Consider the following 24,024-nt stretch of genomic DNA (forward strand, 5'->3'; position numbering starts at 1 on the left):
AGCCTGCGGGGTGGGGGACCAGAGCTGGCATGGACCCCGTGCTGGGACGGTGCACGGCTGACTGTGAGACCAGTCCCCTGCAGGTCCCAGCGGTGACATGTTTTCTGGGTGTGAGGTTTTCTTTCAACCCACATGTGGCAGGTTCAACCAAGAAGCAGTGCTTGCCTGAAGCTCAGGCTGTGGGTACAGACAAAGGGCGTTGTTACCCTGGGCAGGTGGCTGCCAAGCAGAAACCAAGTGAGAGGCAGAAGCAAAACCAGCAGCAGTTTTGTGGCTAGCTGGCTGCTGGCTGGGTCTGCAACGGGGCTCCTGGTCCTCCTTCCCTGCCCACCGTGGGGGCAGCCTGATCACAACCCTCATCCTCAGAGCAACAGATTTGACTCATCCGGGGCTGCAGAGACACCTCCCCTTGGCTCGGCTTCAAGTCTTCTACAATCCAAACAGCATTTCATTTTGTTGACTCATATAGGTGGAGCTTAGGTGTATGAAGAATACCCTGCTTCGCCGACCCCAGTTTGACTTAGGCTGACAGCTCCTCAACAAACCGGTCACATTTTTCCAATTATATTTGATTTGGCTCTGACAGTATGTGCATGGAAGTATCTAGAAGCTAAGCAGATTAGCAAAGGAAAAGAAAAACCAGAAATGAATTAGTGCAAGCACCATGTGAATCTGATTCAAAGGTATACTGACTGATAGAGAAGCTGGCCGTCTCTTACAACTGACGGAGCTCCATCACACAGGCTAATATAGCTTAGCCTTCCCCTTCAAGGAACAAAAGCACAAATCACTTCATTTTTAGTACAATCCCGACATCAATTTTCCAAGAATGCAGAAAGACCTCCATTGCAACTCCTCCTCCCCAGGCTCTGCCGTATACTCTTAAATTTATGATCTCGTGTTCAACGGAGGGCAGGACATGAAGCTGTCATAAAGACTGTACAAGCAAAAGGCTACAAACAACAAAATAAAGCAGGCATCCAACACAGACCTAGACGCAGAGAGGCCCATCACAAGATTCCAGGCATAAGAATGATTACCAGATTTTTGAAACAATGAAGCATGACAAATAAAAACAGAAATAGACTGAAGTTTGAAATCTGTGAGCTTTTATGAAAATATTAACTACTTCCTTTCAAAGGGAGAAATTTTAAAGCATCACTCCCATCTCTGCCATTGGCATCAGGATATAAAGTTATGCTTTAAGTTCAAGAAAGGCAATTTCTACTGATTCACAACAAATGCTTACTGAAAAATTATCATCTGCCTCCATGTTAAGTTTCTCAGGACAGCCACTGTCTCAGGGCAGGCTGCACATAGCTGGACATCAGACTCTACCAGCAGTGCACCCAAGGGTAAACAGGGCTGAATTTAGTTCACCCACTTCTACTCTGTTCAGCACAGCTCTGTGCTTCTCACTAGCACTGTAACAGGCATGCTTTTCTGCTTTCACTAGATAGGTTTGTTGTACACTGCTGCACCATAAGTCTTGCACCACTGTAAACCTAACCAACAAAACACAGTAAAATACACACACTGTCTAACACAGCCCTTGCTTTATCAGGCAACTCATGTTCTGCCAACCTGCAGCTTCCTATCCCACTTGAAGCAAAGAAAGCTCAAGGGAGGCTGCTCAGGAAACCTGACACAAGATTTGCATCCGTCTGGCCAAAGTCCTTCAGGGTCCTGTCTCAGTGCTTCTGCAGGGATGGATGTTAGCTAGTTGCCTGAGCTTGCCCGGCTCACACCACCAGCTGCACCACTACTAATGCTTGTACTAGGGGAGATGTCAGAGCATGCACCCAGGCATGGGTATGGGCAGATGGGTGGGAGGGGGTCCTGTGGGGGACCCACCTCTTTTAGGTGCAGTACAGTCCCAAATGAGAGCAGGTCAACCACAAAAGTGAGCCTTGACTTAAAACCCATGCTGTGGCGAGCCTGGAAACTCGTCATGGGTTTAAAAGTAAAATCTGTTAAGCTTCATCGCATCAGTTTTGAAAACACTAGTTACCATCATGGGCATGTATGAGGAGAGCTTCCTAATAGCAAGAAGCAAATGCAATTGAGGTAAGAATTGACATAAAATTAATAAAGACACTGCTGAAAGCCAAAACAGGGCCTCAGGTGTACGTTTTGTTGTGGCTTAGAGAGATGTAATTGACCTGGTACAAACTCCCTTCTGGGTACACTTCTATTGGTTTCAAAGCTGTGCAGGCTTAAGTACCTTCATTAAAAAACAAACTCACCTTTAGTTAAAACAATGATGCTTCTGAGCTTAAATGAGAATTAATAAAATAATTTAGGAAGCAAATTCAGTCCAACAGATAGGACAAAAAAAAAAAAAGAGAGAGAGAAAAACATAAGGGTCTAACAATTTGCTACCGAAGATAAGTGGAAGAATTGGTTCCTTTCTTTTTTTTTTTTTTTTTTAGATTAAATGTAACTGCAGCTGACAACCTGCCTATTAAACAGCTGTTAAAGTATGAAAAAAATCTGTTCTAGCTCAGCAGACTCATGGAGGAAGGGAATTCATACTGCTTTGAGCCACAACAATACATCGGGAACTGAATTTTTGAAATTGCACCAACACGTACATGGACTGTTTTTAGAAAGGCACCGCATGTGATTCCCCAGCAACACACGCCCCAATAGCTGCACTTTGACAGAAGTCTCTCATGTGGGCAAGGCACAGGACAACACCGGAGGCCAGCTAGAATGCACAGAGGAGGAAAATTTAGCCTGCTCTACAGCAAAGCATGTTCTCCAGTACAGACATCTTACAAAAGAAAATTAGTAGAGGAGCTTACATATTCCATTTCCAACTCTTCAGCCTTCTGCCCATGTGTTTTTACATGCTCACCCCATGCCTGCCTGTGAATACTGTGATTTACAGACCCTAGGGCAAATGCAAAACAAGCAGAGACTAGCTATATGAAGTATTATTGCTCAATGAAGCAGTTGTTTATAAAGTGTTTTGAATTAGATATTAAAACTCTCTTCTGCCCTGAGGTTCAATAGCAGAAACCTTAAACACATATGATCCTCAGTTTCTACAAACTATCACGACACCCCAGCTTTTACAGGTTTTTCCAGAATGGTGATTCTTCAGGCAGAACATAAAAGCTATGTCCTAATCCTGTCCTAATCACAAGGGACAAGAACCTTGCTCCTCCTCTGTGCTGCATTGTGTCAGGTCACCTACACCTATGCTAGTATTTCTGCACCAGAAATATCTGAGTATATATACATCAGGCCTGGCATCCATACAGCAGAATTGTAGCCTCAAGAGGCATAGACCTTGCAGAAAATCCAGGCTCCCACTGTAGTCTGATGTTTGCAAGAGAGGCTTAAGACAGAAAACAACTGAGGTTTGATCTAAGACCGGTTGTAGAATGGCATGTTGGCAACACAGTAATTAGAAGAGAAATACAACTCAGCTTTTAACCCAGAAAAGCAATCATGAAAGCCCTCCTGTCCAGAGGCCACAGTCACCTGGGGGAAATGGTGATGCTTGTGGGATTAAAGAAGACAGGCCTTGGCTTCCCAGGCAACGGGGCTTTAGGCTAAGTAGATATGCATATAACTTTTCTTTTTTTCTCATAGCACGCACAGACTGTTATGTGTGACCGGTCATCTCAAGCTCCAGATCTGCAGATATCTTGAACCACTCACAGGGTGAGTGTAGCTGACACACTAAGATGCTATTGCGTAAGATCAGGACTAAAAGTGGGAGCATGTGGATCAGAGCAGTGCAGGATTCAAAGGTGCTGGCTCCCAGCTGTTCAGACAGATGCAGTCAGATGATGGTCCCAGGAGCGAAACCAGCTCTGCAATCCTGTCCAGCAAGTGCAAAGCAGTGATTAAGTAGGCCTGGGATAGAGGGGTTTGACAGAGCAAGTCGACTCACGAGACGCAACACTCGAGGAAGAACTGGTACTGCTCCATTCCTACTATACATCAGTGCAACAAGACTTCTGCCTGACACTTCCCTCTCACATGTGGGTCGTCTCGGCAGTAGAACTTGCCCAGTTTCATTCTGCAAGATACTGATAACATTTGCAAACAAGAGCCAAGATACATGCAAAACCCATCTAAACACACGGATGGTAATTTCTCTAGCTGCAAGAAGAAATTGGCACTGGAAATCCCTCCTCCTGCTCAGCCAGAGGGGCAAGCACTTTCCAGACTTGTGCGGCTCTACAGGAAACAGGAATGTCTGCAGCCTAATTCGTATCCTCAACCAAATATTCCAGGTGCTATTTAAATGAAGCAAGGGCTGAAGCCAGCAACAGCAAAAGAGAAAGTATGTGGGGAGTTGCTCTGTGGTTGGTATCTACCCTGGGAGAATGACTGTGTATCTCACCGATATTTTCTTTTCAATCTTACCCTTGCTGTGGTTGTGTTCTTATCCATGTGCTTATCAAAACAGGTGGCCAATAAACTGAGACAAAGTTTGTAAGGGAGAAAGAAATTTTTTTTGTTGATGTTTTATAATTAAAGTTAAAAACCAAGTAAGAATGGAAGCATATGAGGATTTTTTTCAGGTCAGACACAGAGCAGTCAACTTTGAGATAAGGGTAAACTGTGAACGATTTTAAATTGCACTTAATTATTTAATCATGTAACAATTCACCCATTCACATACCTTCTAGAGCGAATGTCTTTTTAATGTTGCATCCAAATCACAAGCAAAACTATGCAAGTTCAGTTGCTGCTTAAGTCTCACTAACTGAACAAAACAAATCACTAGCACAGACTGTTTGCCTAGGCCACCCTAGAATGCAAAAGTAAAAATTCCCTGGGATCAGTGTTTCCTGCAGCCTTTCTCAGGCAGCTGTCTGTTGTGATTCAGCCTCCTCCATCAACAGAGATGATCCAGAGATGATTCTTACCATATGCAATATGACAGGCAATTTATTTTGGACTATATTTAAGCAGGCAACCAAAAAAAGCCACTTCTCGCTATGGTATTTTTTTTTCTGCAGTATCAGCAGTACGATGGGAGTAAAAGAAGCCTTGTAAATCCTTTCAACAGGTGAGTTAATTAACAAGATATGGCTACGGTCAGCATGAATTTACCTGCCTGCCTTCCTCACTCCCTCCACTTATGGCATTGGCCTGTAAAAGGTCTCTCTTTACAGCAGAGCTCCAGGCAAAAGCTGAGCTAAGCTCTGTTAAGAAGAGAGTGATGGCTCAGAAACTCTGGCACCTGAGTCAGCAAGCTGAAGAACAGAACAGTCAGAGTGCTCCCAGCCAGGGCACGCGGGTCCCTTCTGCCACAAAACAAAAAAAAAAATTAGACCCGACTCTGAGCTTCGTTGCTTTTCAACCACAAACTCCCAACTACTGCAATGCCAGGCTCTAATTCTCAAGTTATGTTGGAATTAACCATTAGTCACTTTCATGGGGATGTCCTGAACTGTCTCCCCCACCCCCCCATCTTCAGCAGACTTGCATTAAGCTGTCTGCCTGCCTTGTTATTTCTGCAAGCAGAGAATAGATGTACAACCTTCAGTAACATAAGGATCTGAGGGGTTTTCTTCTGCATACTTGAAGATGGTCTCCTCATCTCCTGAGCTGAGCTTCTACAAAGCTTCACTCTCCCAATCCACCTATCTACTGCACAGGAGCTGGGCTTTACTGGGAAGCTTTCGGTACAGAAAATGCCTCAGAAAATGGACATCTATGAAAATCTTCCAAAGGCATCGGATCCTTCTAGCTACCCTAAATAACCCAGCAATTTTCTGAATTTCCCACAGTATTGCTTTGTCACGTTTGTTAGCAATGACAGCAATGCTCTACCATCAGCTGTTGGGTTTTAGTTTCCCTTCATATGGAGTTATCCCAAGTGGGCCTGAAGGATCCAGAAAAGAAATCAGCTGTTCTACACAAGCCACTCATTGACTTGCTGGTACCAAGCAACAGGGGAAGGATTTCAAAATACTACCCAGCAGACACAAACATAACAAGCATCCTGTGGAGCCCGACAGAGGGTCCATCTAGACAATCTTGTTTTCAATAGTGGCAACAAGAGATACTATTTAAGGAGAGTACACGTGCCTGACGATGACCCCATGCTTCTGTGCTCTCCCAGCACCAACAATGATTAGAGTGGGAATATCTAAAGGTATATCCTTACCGTGTCATTTTAATACCCACATAAGTCACCTGTGAATTTGACTAGCCCCTCTCTGGCCCTGCTGATGCCACCTGCCTCTGCTGCCTCATAGGGATGGAAGTCCCAGGCTGTCAATACCCACTGCATACTTCTTTATTGTTTTAAACTGATGTCCTACAAATTTTACTGGGTGCCACCAAATTCTTGTATTGCAGGGCTTGGTGAATATCAGTGGAGATTCAGCTTATCCACACTTTTTGTGATTTTATAAACCTCAATCTTCTCTCCCAGCTCATATGGCAACTCCATCCCCAGATTATTTTAATTGCCCTGTTTGTACCCTTTCATGTATACTCACCATATGGAAGACCCTCATCATGAACAGCATCTTACTACAAAATTGTCTGCAAGAACCATCTTACAAAATGGGGTAAAGTACATTCAATACTTTTCTTAGCGTAACTGAGCTTGGCTCTAACAACCAGCTAATACGTGGGAAGGAAAACCTCAGTTTTAGTAATTTTTGTGAAGCATGTGAAGAGTTAAAACAAAACAGAACTTACCTGCAGCACAAGCAGCTTTCGCTAGTATACGCCAGAGGTTGGATGCAGCCCTCCCAAGTACCCAAACACACATCAGGTCAACCTAATGGACTTTAGGTAACCATACCTGTTCTCTGAGATCCAGCAGACTCACTGTCAGCGAGGAGTGGCAGCTCTCACTGTTTTCTCACTAGCAGGATGAACATTCATTGCTAAAAGGAAGTCTTTGTATGGATTCTGTACATCACAGGTGGCATGCTTTTGTCACTCCTGGTAAAGAAGACACCCTGTCTATCTGGAACTGGGCAAAAATCTTCTTGCTTTGTCCAGTCTGCTGACTTGGTGGCCCATGTCTAATGTGCAAGAGCATGATCTTCACTCACATGCTGTGAGACTAAACACAGACAGGTATGTTCAGGTGACACCCATCACACAGTGCTGCAAGGCCCCCCACACCCTGCAAACGTTCTCAGACCACCCATCTCTTCTGGAAATCATTCCTGACAACATCACTGTCATCACCTTACATTACAGAAGCAAAAAAAAACCAAACCTTCAGAAGGCTGCGCAGTGTTGTAACTCAGAAACCATTTTTTGTTTATATTAGAGAAAAAAAATCAACTAGAAAAAGAAACACAATCCAGGGTAGAAAAAAACACCTTTTTTTTATACCTGAAATTCCTAATGGGTGATGTAGAGGACACTCCCTTTGGTTTATGCCAGTGAATAATGAGTCACATGAAAGTACGTGAATTCAGGCCAGTATGATACTGCTATGGGTTGTAATGCTTGCTGTGACAGGGAGCCCAAAGGATGCAAACTGGGCTATCCACATTTTTCTTGTGGAGAAGCAGGAGGGCTGAGGCTTCCATGCCTTGAATTAGTTCAGTCTGATCATTCTTCAAAAGCGAAATGAAACAACATGTGTGCTGAGCAGCATTTTCATCTGCCATGACAAAGACCCGAATCCAGCACCAGTAACAAATGAAAAGGCTTCCAAGATAGGTGTTAAGTTAGGAGAGGAACAAATGCATATTGGGGATGATGCATGCATGCCAGCTGCAGTATACCTGTGGCCTCCCAGTGCTGACAACCCTGGAGCTACTGTGCCTGGCACAAGAAGCAGTGCCAGCTTCTCCTATACGGCATGCACATAAACTGCTCATGACATCTGTTCACTCAGTGGGGCAGGACAAAACACAGCATCCTTTTCACTCTCTTGACTTTAAACATCATAAGTTGAATACTAGTTGTAAAAATACATCTGCAGGTCCCAATACTTTAAAATGAATTTGCTTATTTAAAGTGAATTTAAAGGTAGATAAACTTGAAGGTTGAGATGAATAAACCAATCAAGGATGTTTATAAACAGCTCATGAAATGCTTTGCATCTAAGACAAGCTGCAAGGATTTTAAGGCACAAACTCGGGTAAGTAGACAAATTTAACTCTTCTACAAAGTGCCAAAGTATATTGTTTTTGGTGAGATTTCATACGCAGTGGCACAAGCATGAAACACATTTAGAGCTAGACAGCCAAATCTCAGTCTGTCTCTTCTTCTCATTTTAGGTCTGAGATGTTATACATAGTCAGAGTAACCATAAATCTGCTGTGACAAAAGGGTGGTGTGCATTGCAACCATAATGCTGTGGGACAGTTGGTAGCTTCAAAGACTTTTGTCTAGCAGCATTTGCCCATGTAGCTATTCCATGGTGGTCTCAGCTGAAGGTGTATCTTTACGTGAGAGAGCTCCAGCAGCAGATCAGCTTTGTCCCTGTCTAGCCCTAAATGCTGCTTCCTGCTCCAAAACAAGACCCAAATCCCGGTAGCTCTTTTCCTTTTTTCCTTTTTTTCCTTTTCCTACTAAGGGTACTGTGGACTTCAGTATCAACCAGTTCTTACCATACAGGAACAGAGAAATTATAGGCTTTTTTCACAGTGAAAATGGAAAATTCTAGGGGCAAGGAGACAATATTGCAAGGGCCAGCCTCTCACTTTTCCTCTATCACAGTTGACAACAGAGGACTGTAAAGTCCTACTCTCCATGTGACTCTACAGCCCGCACCACCAACATCCATCACGATTAAGTGCTAGACTGCAGCTACAACCTCGATATTAATATGTGCCCATTTATCTTTAAGTTGCTGTGGATCTTCAGAAACACAGGGGGACCCCACCCCCCACAACCTTTCCATTGCACTGAGAGCACAAACACACAGCTTCAGCTTGGCCAGGGAATACACTCGAGACATCCTGCAGGCTGCTTTCCTCTCCCACCCCATCACACAGCATCCCTCAAGAACAGCTAGCATGTGTGCACAATTTTTCTTGCCTCCTCCCCTGGCCACAGACCATCTCTCGGAGGCTTTCTGCATTCATCCCAGGGGTGAGCAGGTTTCTCTGTTCCCTCCTCCAAAGCCACCATCTCCACATCACAGCTTGTGGACTGCAAGCCTGCACACTCTGGCAGGAGGGACATGGGATTACACAGCAGCAAAAACCTGCCAGCCACCCCACCACACGCAAAATTGCCACTCATTGATGAGCATGCAAAGAGTCACCAAACCCAACTAACATTTTGACCTGGAGCTGGCATGAACCAACTAGAGACCATATGGCAACACCTGCAGTGGAGTGCAGTGGAGCAAGGCTAGCTGGGTATCTCCAAACTATTCGTGCTCAACAGCTCATGGAGAAAGACTTGTCAGCTTTCTGCAAGTGTCACACTGCCTCTGCCTTGCATGTGGCCAAAAACATCTTGCTGCATGTGGCCACCTGCAGAGAACTTATCTACCCAACGGAGGGGACCACAAGTTGGGGCAATGCACTTGTCCCTCACAGGGGGTGTTCCTCTCTGCCAGCTAGTCACACCAACATTAAAACAACCTGTTCCTAATGCTCAGGGACTTCATCATTTAATTTGAGTAATTTAAGTCAGCATAGAGTTCACATAACTTGTCTTCCTCCTTCTCAGTGAGAGGGTGAGCTCAGGCTTTATTAATTATTCAGAGCGTGTTCTCACGATCATGCCCCCCTTCTTTTTCAAACAGCTGTACAGTGGCAAGTTCTGAGAGTGCCAGTGCACAGGAAAGTGTGCTGATCGACTAATTGCATGAAAACTTTCCACCTTAGGAAGCCGGACATTAAAACTCTGTGAATTATGTCTCCAACCTACAAATTCCAATCTAAAGCCCCGCACCTGGTTGCTGGCATGAGGCACACACCGCTCTGCCACAGGGTGCCAGGAAGGAGAGGTTCTCGCCAGCAAGCAGGTGTCCAGCTGTTGGGACATGTGTAGTACTACCACCACGCACAGCATCCAGGCTCGCAGCACTGACATCCATTTTTGCACCAGTCAGTTGCAACCCAGTAAACTCAGCTTTCATTCAAATTGTCTATCAGCCAAAACTACATCTTGGCGCTGACACGCTCTGCAAACAAGGGGCCATCTATATCTCACAGCACGCGTCAAGCTAGAATCAAATTTGTAATTCCCTAAATGACATGTGGATCTGAAAGTCACCTCCCTATAACCCTGAGACAGTGCATCAAGTCCAGCACAAAATGCAAAAACTGTACCTTTCTATGGAGATCCATAAATATGTTACCTTTAAAATCTTTTTGGTTAATTTATTATTGGATAGCAGCACATTAATACAGAAATAGCAAAATAAGATGTATCTATCTTTATCAGTCACCGTATAAGCACACAGACATAAATAGATGCCAGTGCATCTTTCACCACTAACGAAATTCTGGGAAAAAAAGCAATACAAGAACTCAATCTTCTGAAGAGCAACACAGCAGGACTGTCAATGAAACAGCGCATCTTCAATGCAATTCAAGTGTTTCTTTGCAGAAGGCCAATCCTAGGCAGGAAACTACGTGACATGTATAAAACTAAAACTAAATCAGATGTTCTTAGTAACAGAAGAATGGCTTTCATATTCACGTGCATTATCTGAAGAGCAAAATAAGCCGCTGCACAATTATCGATGCCCTCCTCAAACCATAGCACCAAGGCCCTCGCAGAGGGGCACTTTCTTTTTTTAGATTATTCCCATCCACATCCCACTTCCCCAGGAAGCTACACCATATTTCGAGCTCTCCCCAGCCCCAGTGCCCATGGATTTGTGATAAACACCCAGCCACAGTGAATAAGCCAATACAGAGCTAAAAGCAGATCTGTCCTTGGAAGAACTGAAAAACAGAATATATACAACTTATTTATACCTGTTCCTCTTTTCCTTTACTCCATAATCAAGAACAAAGCAGCTAAATTTGAACAAGGTCTGTTCCAGTCAGATAAAAAGGGAAAGTTTTTAAGATTTATGTTCTGGTTTTCTGGGTCAGAGCAGAACTTAGAGGTCCCTTCTGCAGCCAGTGTAATTTCCCTACAAAGCCTAAAAATACCCTTTTTTAGCGATACAGATAATCTTTTACTGATTTTACATCCTGAGAAATGTTTTTATGTCTGTTTTAATGTCTGTTACAGCAGAAGTTCTCTCCCTGGCTTTGTTCTTAGATACGCTGAAGCTCTTTCCCCCCTACCTTACTTATTTGGAGGAACTACTTATTTTCACTGTTTCTGTCACCAAGAATGTATGCACCTTACTCGGGGCTAACCAGCCCTAATTTTCATCTGCTCCCATTCCTCAGAGCAACAGGTCCAGTGCCAAAAAGCAAGCAATGGCAATTGTTACACCTCCATACATTTTTACTGAGAGGGAAGAGAGCAGACAGCCAAAAGCATTACAAGGCAGCACAGCATGTTAGAATTAAAGGCGTTTGCAAATACTTTTCCTCCTCCGACTTTTAATTTCTTAATTTTCTAAAGCTATGTAATTACAATATAAGGAAATACCAACTTTTACCCTTTGCTCCTCTCTGCTGTACTGGAATGACTTTTTTTTTTTCCCTCCTCACAATACAATAGCAAAAGCAAGCACAGAGGTTACAATTGACCTTCTGTGGACACATTTATTGCTAATTATTAATCCATGTTTTGCCCTTTGTTTCAGTACATCCAGTAGCAAAGCATCGCCAAGAAAATGAACAAAAGAAGGCAGCATGCTGATATTAGCCTGCAGTGAAGTTTCAAAAGCAGAAAAGGTGTAAGCTAGGCAAAAGTTTCCTTAAGTAAACATTTCATTTTTCATTCCCTGTTTCTAAATGCCATTACATATATATACATACTTACACATAGGGCATATCCCATGTTGTGCATTAAGCAATTGTTAGGTTATGCAGGGAGAAAATTAGAAGGGCAAAGGCCCAGCTAGAACTTAAACTGGCCACTGCAGTGAAGGATAACAAAAAATGTTTTACAAATACATCAGCAATAAAAGGAGGGCCAAGGAGAATCTCCATCCTTTATTGGATGCAGAGGGAAACATCACCACAAAGGATGAGGAGAAGGCTGAGGTACTTAGTGCCTTCTTTGCTTCAGTCTTTAATAGTCACACTAGTTATCCTCAGGGTATTCAGCTCCCTGAGCTGGGAGGCGGAGATGGGAAGCAGAATAAAGCCCCAATAATCCAAGAGGTAACAGTTAGCGACCTGCTACTCCACTTGGATGCCCATGAGTCTCTGGGGCCAGATGGGATCCACCTGAGGATACTGAGGGAGCTGGCAGAGGAGCTCGCCAGGCCACTTTCCATCATTTGCCAGCAGTCCTGGTCAACCGGGGAGGTCCCAGCTGACTCGAAGTTAGCAAATGTGATGCCCATGTACAAGAAGGGACAGAAGGAGGATCCAGGGAACTACAGGCCTGTCAGCCTGACCTCAGTGCCTGGGAAGGTCATGGAGCAGGTCATCTTGAGTGCAATCACGCTGCATGTGTGGGACAACTGGGGTATCAGGCCCAGTCAGCATGGGTTCATGATCCTGCTTGACTAACCTCATCTCCTTCTATGACAAGGTGACCCGCTTGGTGGATGAGGGGAAGGCTGTGGATGTTGTCTACCTGGACTTTAGTAAGGCCTTTGACACTGTCTCCCACAGCATTCTCCTGGAGAAACTGGCTGCTCACAGCTTGGATAAGTGCACTCTCCACTGGGTAAAAAAAATGGCTGGACGGCCGAGCCCAGAGAGTGGTGGTGAATGGAGTCAAATCCAGCTGGCGACCAGTCACGAGTGGTGTTCCCCAGGGCTCAGTGTTGGGGCTGGTTCTGTTTAATATCTTTATTGATGATCTGGACAAGGGGATCGAGCGTACCCTCAGTAAGTTTGCAGATGACACCAAGTTGTGTTGATCTGCTGGAGGGTAGGAAGGCCCTACAGAGGGATTTGGACAGGTGGGATCCATGAGTCAAGGCCAATTGAATGAGGTTCAACAAGGCTCAGTGCCAGGTCCTGCACTTGGGTCACAACAACCCCATGCAACGCTTCAGGCTGGGGGAGGAGTGGCTGGAGAGCTGTCTGGCTGAAACGGACCTGGGGGTGTTGGCTGGCAGCCAGCTGAACATGAGCCAGCAGTGTGCCCAGGTGGCCAAGAGGGCCAATGGCATCCTGGCCTGTATCAAGAATAGTGTGGCCAGCAGGACCAGGGAGGTGATAGTACCCCTGTACTTGGCACTGGTGAGGCCACAGCTCGAGTCCTGTGTTCAGTTTTGGGCCCCTCGCTACAAGAAGGACATGGAGGTGCTGGAGCGTGTCCAGAGAAGGGCAATGAAGTTGGTGAAGGGTCTGGAGCACAAGTCTTAGGAGGAGCGGCTGAGGAAACTGGGGTTGTTTAGTTTGGAGGAGGCTGAGGGGAGACCTTATCACTCTCTACAGCTACCTGAAAAGAGGTTGTAGCGAGGTGGGGGTTGGTCTGTTCTCCCAGCTAACAAGCAACAGGATGAGAGGAGACGGCCTCAAGCTGTGCCAGGGGAGATTTACATTAGATATTAGGAAAAATTTCTTCACTGACAGGGTAGTCAGGCATTGGAACAGACTGCCCAGGGAAGTGGTACAATCACAGTCCCTAGAAGTATTCAAAAAACGTCTGAATGTGGTGCCTAGGGACATGGTTTAGAGGTGGACCTGGCAGTTAGGTTAACAGTTGGACTCCATGATCTCAGAGGTCTTTTTCAAGCTTAATGATTCTATGATTCTATGAATACAGTAAATAAAAGACTAAGACATTAGATTGCACAGTATTTAGAAATATTCTACATTTCCCTACTCAAAAAAGCAGTTCTACTTTCAGGAAGGAAGGCTGCCACCAAGGTGGAAGCTCTCTGCAATCGTTTAAGCTGGGGAAACACCTTGTTGAGAAAACCATGATCTGATTTTCAAAGACTACAAAGTACAGAGTACAAAAACTGCTACAGTTTACTGCTACCAGTACACAATTACCAGCATGAAATACTAGCTCATAAACAGGATAACAACTTTTCCAACACTTGTATTGGGTTTGCATGGCAAGGTGTCGGTAGCGGGGGGGCTACAGAGGTGGCTTCTATGAGAAGCTGCTGGAAGCTTCCCCTGTGTCCGATAGAGCCAATGCCAGACGGCTCCAAGATGGACCCACCACTGGCCAAGGCTGAGCCCATCAGCAATGGTGGTAGTGCCTCTGTGATAATGTATTTAAGAAGGGGAAAAAAACAACTGCACAACAGCAACTGCAGCCAGAGAGGGGAGAGAGAATATGTGAGAGGAACAACTCTGCAGGCACCAAGGCCAGTGAAGAAGGAGGGGGAGGAGGTGCTCCAGGCACAGGAGCAGAGATTCGCCTGCAGCCCCTGGTGAAGACCATGGTGAAGCAGGCTGTCCCCCTGCAGCCCATGGAGGTCCATGTCGGAGCTGATATCCACCTGAGGCCCGTGCAGGACCCCACACCAGAGCAGATGAATGCACCATGAAAGAAGCTGTCACCCCGTGGCAAGCCTGCACTGGAGCACGCTCCTGGCAGGACCTGTGGACCCATGGAGAGAGGAGCCCAGGCTGGAGCAGGTTTGCTGGCAGGGCTTGTGACCCCATGGGGGACCCATGCTGGAGCAGTCTGTTCCTGAAGGACTGCATCCCATGGAAGGGACCCATGCTGGGGCAGTTTGTGAAGAACTGCAGCCTGTGGGAAGGACTCGCGATGGAGAGGTTCGTGGAGGACTGTGTGCCATGGGAGGGACCCCACGCTGGGGCAGGGGAAGCATGTGAGGAGTCCTCCTCCTGAGGAGGAAGGAGCAGCAGAGACAATGTGTGATGAACTGACCACAACCCCCATTCCCCATCCCCCTGCGCCGCTCAGAGGAGAGGAGGTAGAGAATTCAGGAATGAAGTTGAGCCTGGGAAGAAGGGAAGAGTGGGGGGCAGGCAGTTTAAGATTTAGGGTTTTTTTCTCATTATCCTACACTGATTTTGACTAGCAATAAATTAAACTAATTTCCCCAAGTTGAGTCTGTTTTGCCTGTGACAGTCATTGGTGAATGATCTCTCCCTGTCCTTATCTCAACCCACATGCCTTTCATTATATTTTCTCTCTCCTGTCCAGCTGAGGAGCAGAGTGATAGAGCAGCTTTGGTAGGCACCTGGCATCCAGCTTAGATAACAGAACTCCTGCGGCAACTTCTTCATTTTACATTGTCTCCACTCCCACCAAAATTAGGAAAGCAGACAGTAAACATGGACAGATTTAAACTGTTGTTCAGGCCTTATTGGGCAGCATGCAGCTCGCAAACTGATGTGCCAAGTCACACGACATTCTTCACTGCGAACTACGGTCACAGCTGATAGCGAATAAAGAACTGGGTGATCGCAAACTTTATCCTTAACTGAAGTCCTGTAGCTACAGCATAAACCGCCCCCACAATTTTGTATGCATCTCTCTATTTGTTCAACTAAAACCAGCTCTCAGCTAGTTTTAAGAGAACTGTGGTATTTGTCTTTTGGTACATAAATCACACAGCAAGAGTTGCTTTAGAATAATAACTAGGTAGCTACAATTACTGCTGAGCCTTGTAGTGGGTGGCTTTTTTTTAAAAACAGGTGGGGGCTTAACATGCTGCCAGAGTATCACATCATCACCAGTCACTACCTTAATATTACATCTCAGATACCAGAATACATTCTTGAATAAGTGCGACAGAAACCAGAAAGGTTAACTTAGTGGTGGACAGTGCAACTACAAAAAGTAGACTGCAGATCTTCAGAGGCATTTGGCACTTCATTTGCCTTAGGGAGCTCATGCAGGACTTGCAGAAGCAGCAGAGGACTTCCAAAGCATATCAGAGAACTGCTGATAATTACAGCAGGGAATCCCCAAGCCGCAAGAAATGGGAATATCCTTCTCTGTGATATAAGTCTGCTCCCAGGTGCAGGGGAAGGAGTAGCATAAAAAGCAGTCAGAACAAATTTCTTAGCACCTGTGTTAACAGCAACACTTCTTGTTTTATAACTAATGGGATTTTTGTCTCAGGTAGGTGATCATTCACAGAAGAGCTATAAAGATGCATGAGTATTTTCAAGGTGCCTCTCACCATCATCTCCCCATGAGCTCAGTGACACCCACGAATGCATGGCTCCTCATGGCATTTACCTCTCTCTGCTGAGAGCTTGAGGCAGCTGGCCTTGCTGCAGGATGGGCACATAAACCCTGACTCCCTATATATCGTGACCTACAGTTGCTCTGGTGGTGCTCACTGATGGTAGTGTATTTTGGAGTTGGGCAGTTTTTAGCTCATATTGAAATAAACACAGCTGTGCATGTGAAAACCACTATCACCTCCCCTCCTGAAGCATTTGGCATGCGGCTGCTATGCCCCAAAAAGCTACAGACACAAACCTTCCCAAAACTGCCAGTTAGCAAGTATGTGGGAAGGTGAAATCTGAAGAGGCACAACATTTGGCAGCAGCAGCTTTTTGTTGGGAAAGCAAAAGCATGAAAGGTGAAAAAAAAAAAAAAAGGCAGCAGCTTTAAGAAATTCCACTTTGTTTTATTGACTTGCAGCAATGAACAGTGGCAGAAGGAACGTGACTGCTGGGAGAACATTTGGTTCTCAACAGCACACAGGCTGCTGAGGCAAGGTGGCACAGAACTGCAGAAATCGCTTCCTATACTCTCTAGACCTGTGAAGACAGCAGCCAGCCCCTCCCAGAAGCTGCAAGATTAGTGGGTATTTACATTGCTGCAATAATAAAACAGCGTTCAAAAACAATGAAGATAATACACTTTAAAAAAAAAAATCTCTAGGGATCACAGCTACTCTATGCATATGAATATTATCTGTAAATACAAATTTCATCTTATTAAAAAGTGTTGATAAATACTGCAAGTTAATGTTGACTTATGATGGAAAGAGTCAGCTACTGTCTAAAAACCTAATTAATTTCTCCCTGTGAATAACTTTGAAGGCCTTAGTTATATTAAAAATAAATATTGCAGACTGAGTTTTGTAGTTAATTAGAAATTATACGTTAATCAGTTTGCCTGTTTCTGAAGGAAGGACAAAATAAAATCAGAGAGACAACAAGCAGCACAAAGGACACTCCTTCAGAAACATTATTAGTTTCATCCATTCATCCTGCAGAGTGAAATACCGTAGAAAAACATGTTCCACGAGCCACTGTGCTCATCCGTGTTATCACGCGCTATGAGGACGACAGATGCTGGAGCTCCTTCGTCTGCAGCACTGAGAAGCGCTTGTTTCACCAATGCAAACTGCTGCACTGCTGAGTACTGACTAGAGCTCATCTTAACAAAATCTGGTCAAGGCTACCGAACGCCATCCTCTCTCCAAAAACAGGACAGACTCACTCTCCACAATGCACTTGCAATTCTATGTGGTATCACTGAGTGGTAGCTGTACCGTTTGTCTATGTATAAACGAGCTTTGAAAAACCTGACTGCAATGAAAAATAGCATCTCAGAGTAAGATTTCGTAATAATACCCAAACAGAGTATTTCAGAACAAAACAAGATAGTTCCCACAAGAACAAAAGTTGCGTCCCGTGCACACAATGGTGATCACATTCTCTACAAAAATTAGCTTTTTTTTTTTTTTAAACAAACTTTCTTAATTCCAGAAAGCAACCTCATTAAAAAGCTTATGGTATCATCCTCTTCAGTGTCCAAACACTGGTTAACGGCAATAAAAATTCACTTTTAACATTCAAACCACAACACTTAAAACCCATTTGTAGGGCACTGTGAAGGAATTTCCTTTTTCAGCTTCTGGTGTCAAGGCAGGTGGCTTTTGATCACCATCAGGTGGAACCTACACAATTTATTCCCAAATTTGCCAGAATCTATCAGTGGGCATAGCAATGCGTACCTCTACAGAGCAGCCATTAAGGGGAGCTGGGGGGGAACAGACGTCAGACTTCTCAATATCCCTTAGGGCCAGCTGTGTTTTGCACCAGCTCCTAGTTACAGCATGGGTGGAAATTTGCATTAGTTGGAAGTAGGAGGAATAAATAACAGGAATAAAAGATAAACAAATCTCCCAGTGAATGCGTTTGAATTATTTCCTGCCAACTCTCTCACACCAACCTCTAATCCTAGATGAGATTATTCATTAATTGTATTGATTTATTGTCTTTTTTCTGTATGTCCTAATCAGTCCTATTCTTGACCTTACGAGATCTGCTGATTAAATGAAGGTTATTTAAGCATATTACAAAATCAAAGTGTATCCCATTGACCTGTGGCAGACTTGGGCTAGTTTTAACAAACTTCCTTCACAAAATTTCTGAGTCTCTATATGGGAGTTAGCAGGCAAATACCTCTGCTCTTGGCAAGACTATAGCTCCTGCCCCTACACCACAGGTGCTGCAGTAGACTGCCTCATATTCCCAGCCAACGCAATTCGAAGTAAAACAGGGAGATCTGTTGCAAGCTAAGAGGCATGCTGTTTTTGCCAGGAATATTTTCTACATGAATCTGGAGACTCCTCAGCTAATGAGGGGCAGATTTAAAGGAATTATGAGGACCCTGTTTGATTTTCAAAAGGCAGGAATCCACTAGAGCAGTTGCAGCCTATACAGAAAGTGATCGTAGAGAGTTAGGCTAGTAACATGCTAGGTATGCACCTTTACACTCCTAAAAGCCTCTGAATTTTGACCCAAGTACCTGCAAGATCTGTAAGCCTCCCCTGGCTTTAGGGTGGAGAGTTTCACAGGAGATGGTAAAGGGACATTGCAAGTTGCCATCACCAAGACCAGCCCCACTTCCAGCCTTCCCAGCTGGCCGCTCCCATGCAGCTTGCTGGTGGCCTGCACTGCTACTAGTTTGCACTACCTTGCCTTTGCTCCTGCAAGATCGTAAGATCCCACAGCAGGCCCATTCAAAGAGTGAAAACAGCAGAAAAAAACCCCACAAAGACACACTACTAATTTAGTAATTGAGTAATTTAGTTCCCCAACCAGCCTGCAGCACTGGGACCTGACGAAGGCAGCATGCACAGTGCTGCTCGCTCCGCATACGCCCCCAAACCGAAGCCTGGGCTGCCTTGTCCTGCCCTCCTCCCCTCCAGCCCAGCCATTTCTTTTAGCTTAAGCCAGCGGGTACTGGGAGCTGATAAACTAAAAGCTAACAGCAAGCGCCGAGGTATTATTCCCACCTATTTCACAGAATGTCGTGGGGAATATTAACAATAGGTAAGTACAGGATGCACAAACACCCAACTTTCCCAGGCATTACTGGTAAAAATGTGCAAGCAGTGACCTATGCCAACTGATAAGCAGCTGTTTCAGGAAATTCACAGCAGAGGCGAGCCCAGGTTCAGAGCAGTTGCTGCGCACACACTCTGCTGAGATCAGAGCTCTCACATGAATAGCGTGGCTGACCTCACATGGGTCCATTTCTCGGCGTGTAACCCACTCTGAAAATATTTTAACCGCCCAAAAATTCACTGATTGATTGAACTCCATTAAGCGAGGCCAAAACTTTCAGACAAAATTTCTCTCAGCTGGAGAAGCCCGCAAAGTTGTAAACCCTGACTTTGCTACTCACTTCCTGAGCTTGGTCAGCCCCTCTGGGCAAAGCATTCACAGTGATGACCAACCCGTCCAGCTGCAGGTGCCTCTGATATTTTGCAAGGTGTGACCATTTTCCACTGAGCAGTCTGAGTCTCAGTACTTACAAAAATAAGAGGATACACACACACACACACACATATATGTATATATTCTCTGATCAGCCTGGAAAATAGTTTTTCAGCACAATTTCAACTACTGAGGGCAAAACTGGCTAAGGCAGTGTAAAGACTGGCAGTAATACCAATTTTATTTACTGCAAAAGAGTGAATAATCAACAGATAGGTTAAAGGACCACAACTCTCATTTCCAGCATTGTAGCTACTGCTTCAGGAAACTATGCTCCTCTCAGTTCAAAATAATTCAACCAGTATCAAATCAAGACAATTTCCTAAAAATCTGTGCTGAGATTCTGGGCAGAATTTTCTTTGGAATAACGCAGTCTTTTGCTACAGAGGCTTCACTTCTGCAGGAGACAGCATATCAGTGAGACACAGCTGCACAAATCAAGCTTCCTTTTGCCCCTGGTCAAAGCACTGGTCCTCCTCTCTTACTCACAGAAATACACTTGACTTTGAGCACACTCAGCCCAGTGGTTACAGCATAACGTAAACCAGTTATTACCCAATTTTCTGTAACTTTTATATTATAGCATGTATGTATTTCCATTTATCTTTGGTAGACCACAACCTTTTCATTGGCACTGCTAGCGCTCTTTAAGGTCATCTGTCACTCTAAATTGGGAGGAGGGGTTGAGGTTTCTGTTTGTTTGTTTAGTACCGCAGTGTGAAACAAATAGCAATGATTCTTAATGAGCACCCCTAGGGAACCAGTTTTCCAAAAATATTCCCCTATAATGGTTACAGTACAAATAATGTACTGGTGGAGGAGAACATGAAGAAATAGAGCAGAAAGGGGGGAGGGAGGGATTCCCCCCCCCCCCCCTTTTTTAAAAAAACTTAAAAAGGGGAGGAGAAAAAGTGAAACATACTAGCTTTGGCACCTTTTTCCAATACAAGACAGGCAAAGAATACAGAAGGTTAGTATGAGGTGAAAACTGAAGCATCCTTTCTCCCCCCCGTTTTTTTTTTTTTTTTTAAACTTGGACATACTGTGTGGTTTATGGACAAACCCAACTGCACTTTCTTTACCCAGAATATCTTTCCTAACTTTTTCTGTGAAACCTGTCACTGCTTATTCCCTTCAGAAGGACAGCTGGACACTTAAATAAATGTACACGAATCTGACCACATAATATATTGTGCCTCTAACCTTGTTATCTGTCTCAGAACAAGATGGTAAGGTTAGAGATTGTTTTGCTCCATATTTAATTAAGCAAAATTCTAGCCATTTAAAAGAAAACGTAGTCTCTTCTCATGATGACCCCTGAATGAACTGTACCTTTGACTAAACCACAACCGCAATTAGTTTAACAGTTTAGCAAAAAGACATTTTGTAACTGGGTGGAAGCCCAATTTTATTAATAGCATGAAGGACAGCAGCTTTCAGAATGGCTGTGAATTGTGGCAGAGACACATTTAAGGGGGGAGCTAAAGCAGGGGGCTGAGTAACCAGGCAGGTACCAGCAGTACCATGGACCAGTATCAACTCTCTGTCCAGCAGCCTGCAGAATTGCCTGACATGTTAGCTGAGGCTGCAATCACAAGCTGTCCTTAGATGTGACATGCTCCTTCAGCAAGAGCCTAATCTTTGCCTATGTTTTCAGTTATCTCCTACTTACAACAAGAGGGCCTTTTTCCAACCACAAAGATTCCCTGGAGTAGCAAGATAAAAGTTTCACGTTCAAGTGGTAATTGTTTTACATAGTCCTCTAGCTTTGCTACTCAGTCAAAGCAGAGCCATTGCATAAAAAGTTTCTTCGTAAAGTCTGTGCTTCTAATTTGCCTGCCGTGTCTTCCCACAGCTATATTTTAAATCACTGCCTATGAGGACAGAGCTGCCAGCATTTTGTAAATTTTCGTTCAAGGCACTGAAATCCAGACCATTTCACAGCAGTGCCCTTTTAAATCGCTTAGAGAATGCACATAAATGTCATCCAATTTGTTCTCTTCACTTGAAAGAAATGTAGTTTTTATCTGCATTTGCATATCTAATCCAGCCTGTATCACACTGCAATTTCTGCCTGATTAAGAAACTTAATATTAAGAAACATAATAAAAAATAGGCAAAGAGCAATAGAGAAATAACTACTCATTCCAATAGCATACATTTTGATAAACACTCAGTTGTATTTAAATGAATGAATAATCCAGTGTGTTAACCAGCAGACATCTGAACAAGACAAACAAAGAGTATGGACCCTGCAAATAGGGAAATTAAGCTTGTTTAGTTAAGCATTCTGACCATTTTATTTCTACTTAACTGGCCTTAAGTATTAAAACATTTTTGCATTAAATACATTGCCCAGGTCAAGAACTTCAATTAAATAATTTTGTTTTTCCCAAACCTGCTTGCTTTCTTCTCAGTATTGTTACAAAAACAAGGTTCATTTTTTTGAAAGCTTTTTTTATATAGATATTTATAACATTAAACGTATTAATTAGCTTTTGCTTAATAGATGTAAGGTCTGGTAGTCTGCAAGCCAAGGTTTATTCCTTCTGTTGATTGTCTGCCTTTTTTTTTTTAATTTTATATTTTATACTTTTATTTCATGCAGCTAGCACAAGTCATGGAAAGTTGCTGTCGTTTCAGTATAAGAGCATCTAGATACTGGCTGCCTCTTTGCAATTAAAAATTTCATAATTCTCTCTCCTACCAACGTAATTAATTGACGTTAAAACCTTCCTTATAATCAGTCTCAAATCACTAATTTATTTGTGTTACGTATGAGAGCTAAAGGACATACCACAAAATACCTGGTGAAAATACACTTTTGCATATCTAAGACAAGTTAAGTTTTCCACAGAGGTGCCTGCACGCTGCTACTTCTACTCAAGCCACTTCTTGTGCATAATTAGAAACAGTTTCTTACGCGTGATAGCAACTTTTATTCCCCTCTAACTCAAGATAAAAATGCAAGTGGATTTGTCATTGATTATCTTAGGTTCCTTTCCAGAAGAACCTCTTCTCTCCCTTGGTAGGCAGGTCTTGCACAAACTCCACCATCTCACAGACAGACATGCTTTGGCATGAATGGCTCAGAACATGGACCTTTACTTTTTCCAGTGTCTAACAGGTTCACGACCATCTACTCAGAAGGGAACTTCAGATACCATGTCACAATTCAGGTCTGCCCTTCAATTTCTTTAAATGTAATGCAGCACTACTGAATTTCAATAAAAGACTGCCAGTGTTCACCAGGATTTTACTCTCATGTTGATGCTCAAGTCCAGGACAAGCATCTTGTTATTTAACTAAGTTTATCTCTTGTGCTTAATATTTTTATATATAGAAGGATGCCATATTTTTCTTAACTACGGCTTAATTTTGATAGGTCCTTCAAGATACCTGCACTTGATACACCTATTTATCCACCGCTAACCCTTGGCCAGGAATGTGTAATCATAGCCAATAATTTTAGCATACTTCTCAATATTTAGCAATTGTCCCTATTCCTTCAGCACAGTCCTGCTCAGGGGTTACGTATGCAGGACAGCAGCAATGTATCCTTAAAAGTCAGTAGATAAACACTCAGCCCTGAAGGACTTTAGCTCTTCTGAGATGTAAGAGGAGGAAATGAAAAGGAGAAAAATGCAATAATTTGCAACATTGAGAATGGGCACCTCCTACCAAAGCTTTTCAGACCTGGAATATCCATTCCTCCTCAGCATGGATGTGTGGCAGACAAGCAGTGAAAGGTGCTTTTGTCATCACTACAGAGTGCTTTTTATGCTGAATACTGTTTACCATCATTCCTATGATTTTTGCAAATAAAACAAGTTTCCCATAGACTATCCACACTGCCATCTAGTGCAAAGAGTTGCTTTTAAAAAAAAAATGAAACTGGAAGTTTTAAGGGAGAAGGTCACCAGTGTGTTTCTCCCATACATAGCAGCAAAAGGAGATAAGAATTGCAAAACCCTCCTCTCCTTTCTTTTCAATGGCCAACACAGATATCTCCTACTGTTGTAACTGCAGACCACAACACCCAACGACGTGAGATGAGGGTTGGGAAGAAAGACTTGTTCACAGACAGAAATGAAAGTTTATTATTAAATCAGGTATCGGGAATAGAAGAGGGTTTTCTGTTCCCTTTTTAATAAGCACACCAATTATACAGAAACCAGGGTGTGTCTGGGAACCTAATGAAATGCATCCAGCAAGTGTCAGCCCACAGGGAAAACACACAGCCTCACCCCATGAGGGTGGCAGATGTTACGACAAAATTATTATTTGCGTGTTACACTAATCATTACACTACGTCTGAAGCCAAAGCACCGCTGGCTGTGGT

General features: G+C 43.8%; 1 protein-coding gene across 3 annotated transcripts in view; it reads right to left on the bottom strand.

Annotated features, from left to right (window-relative positions):
• Positions 1-24,024, bottom strand: part of KANK1 (KN motif and ankyrin repeat domains 1) — a 132,248-nt gene that overhangs the window by 52,336 nt on the left and 55,888 nt on the right. The window lies entirely within an intron of this gene.

Source organism: Nipponia nippon, unplaced genomic scaffold (genome assembly GCF_047370975.1).
Source record: "Nipponia nippon isolate SJK-2023a ecotype South Korea unplaced genomic scaffold, ASM4737097v1 scaffold_8, whole genome shotgun sequence".
NCBI lineage: Eukaryota > Metazoa > Chordata > Aves > Pelecaniformes > Threskiornithidae > Nipponia > Nipponia nippon.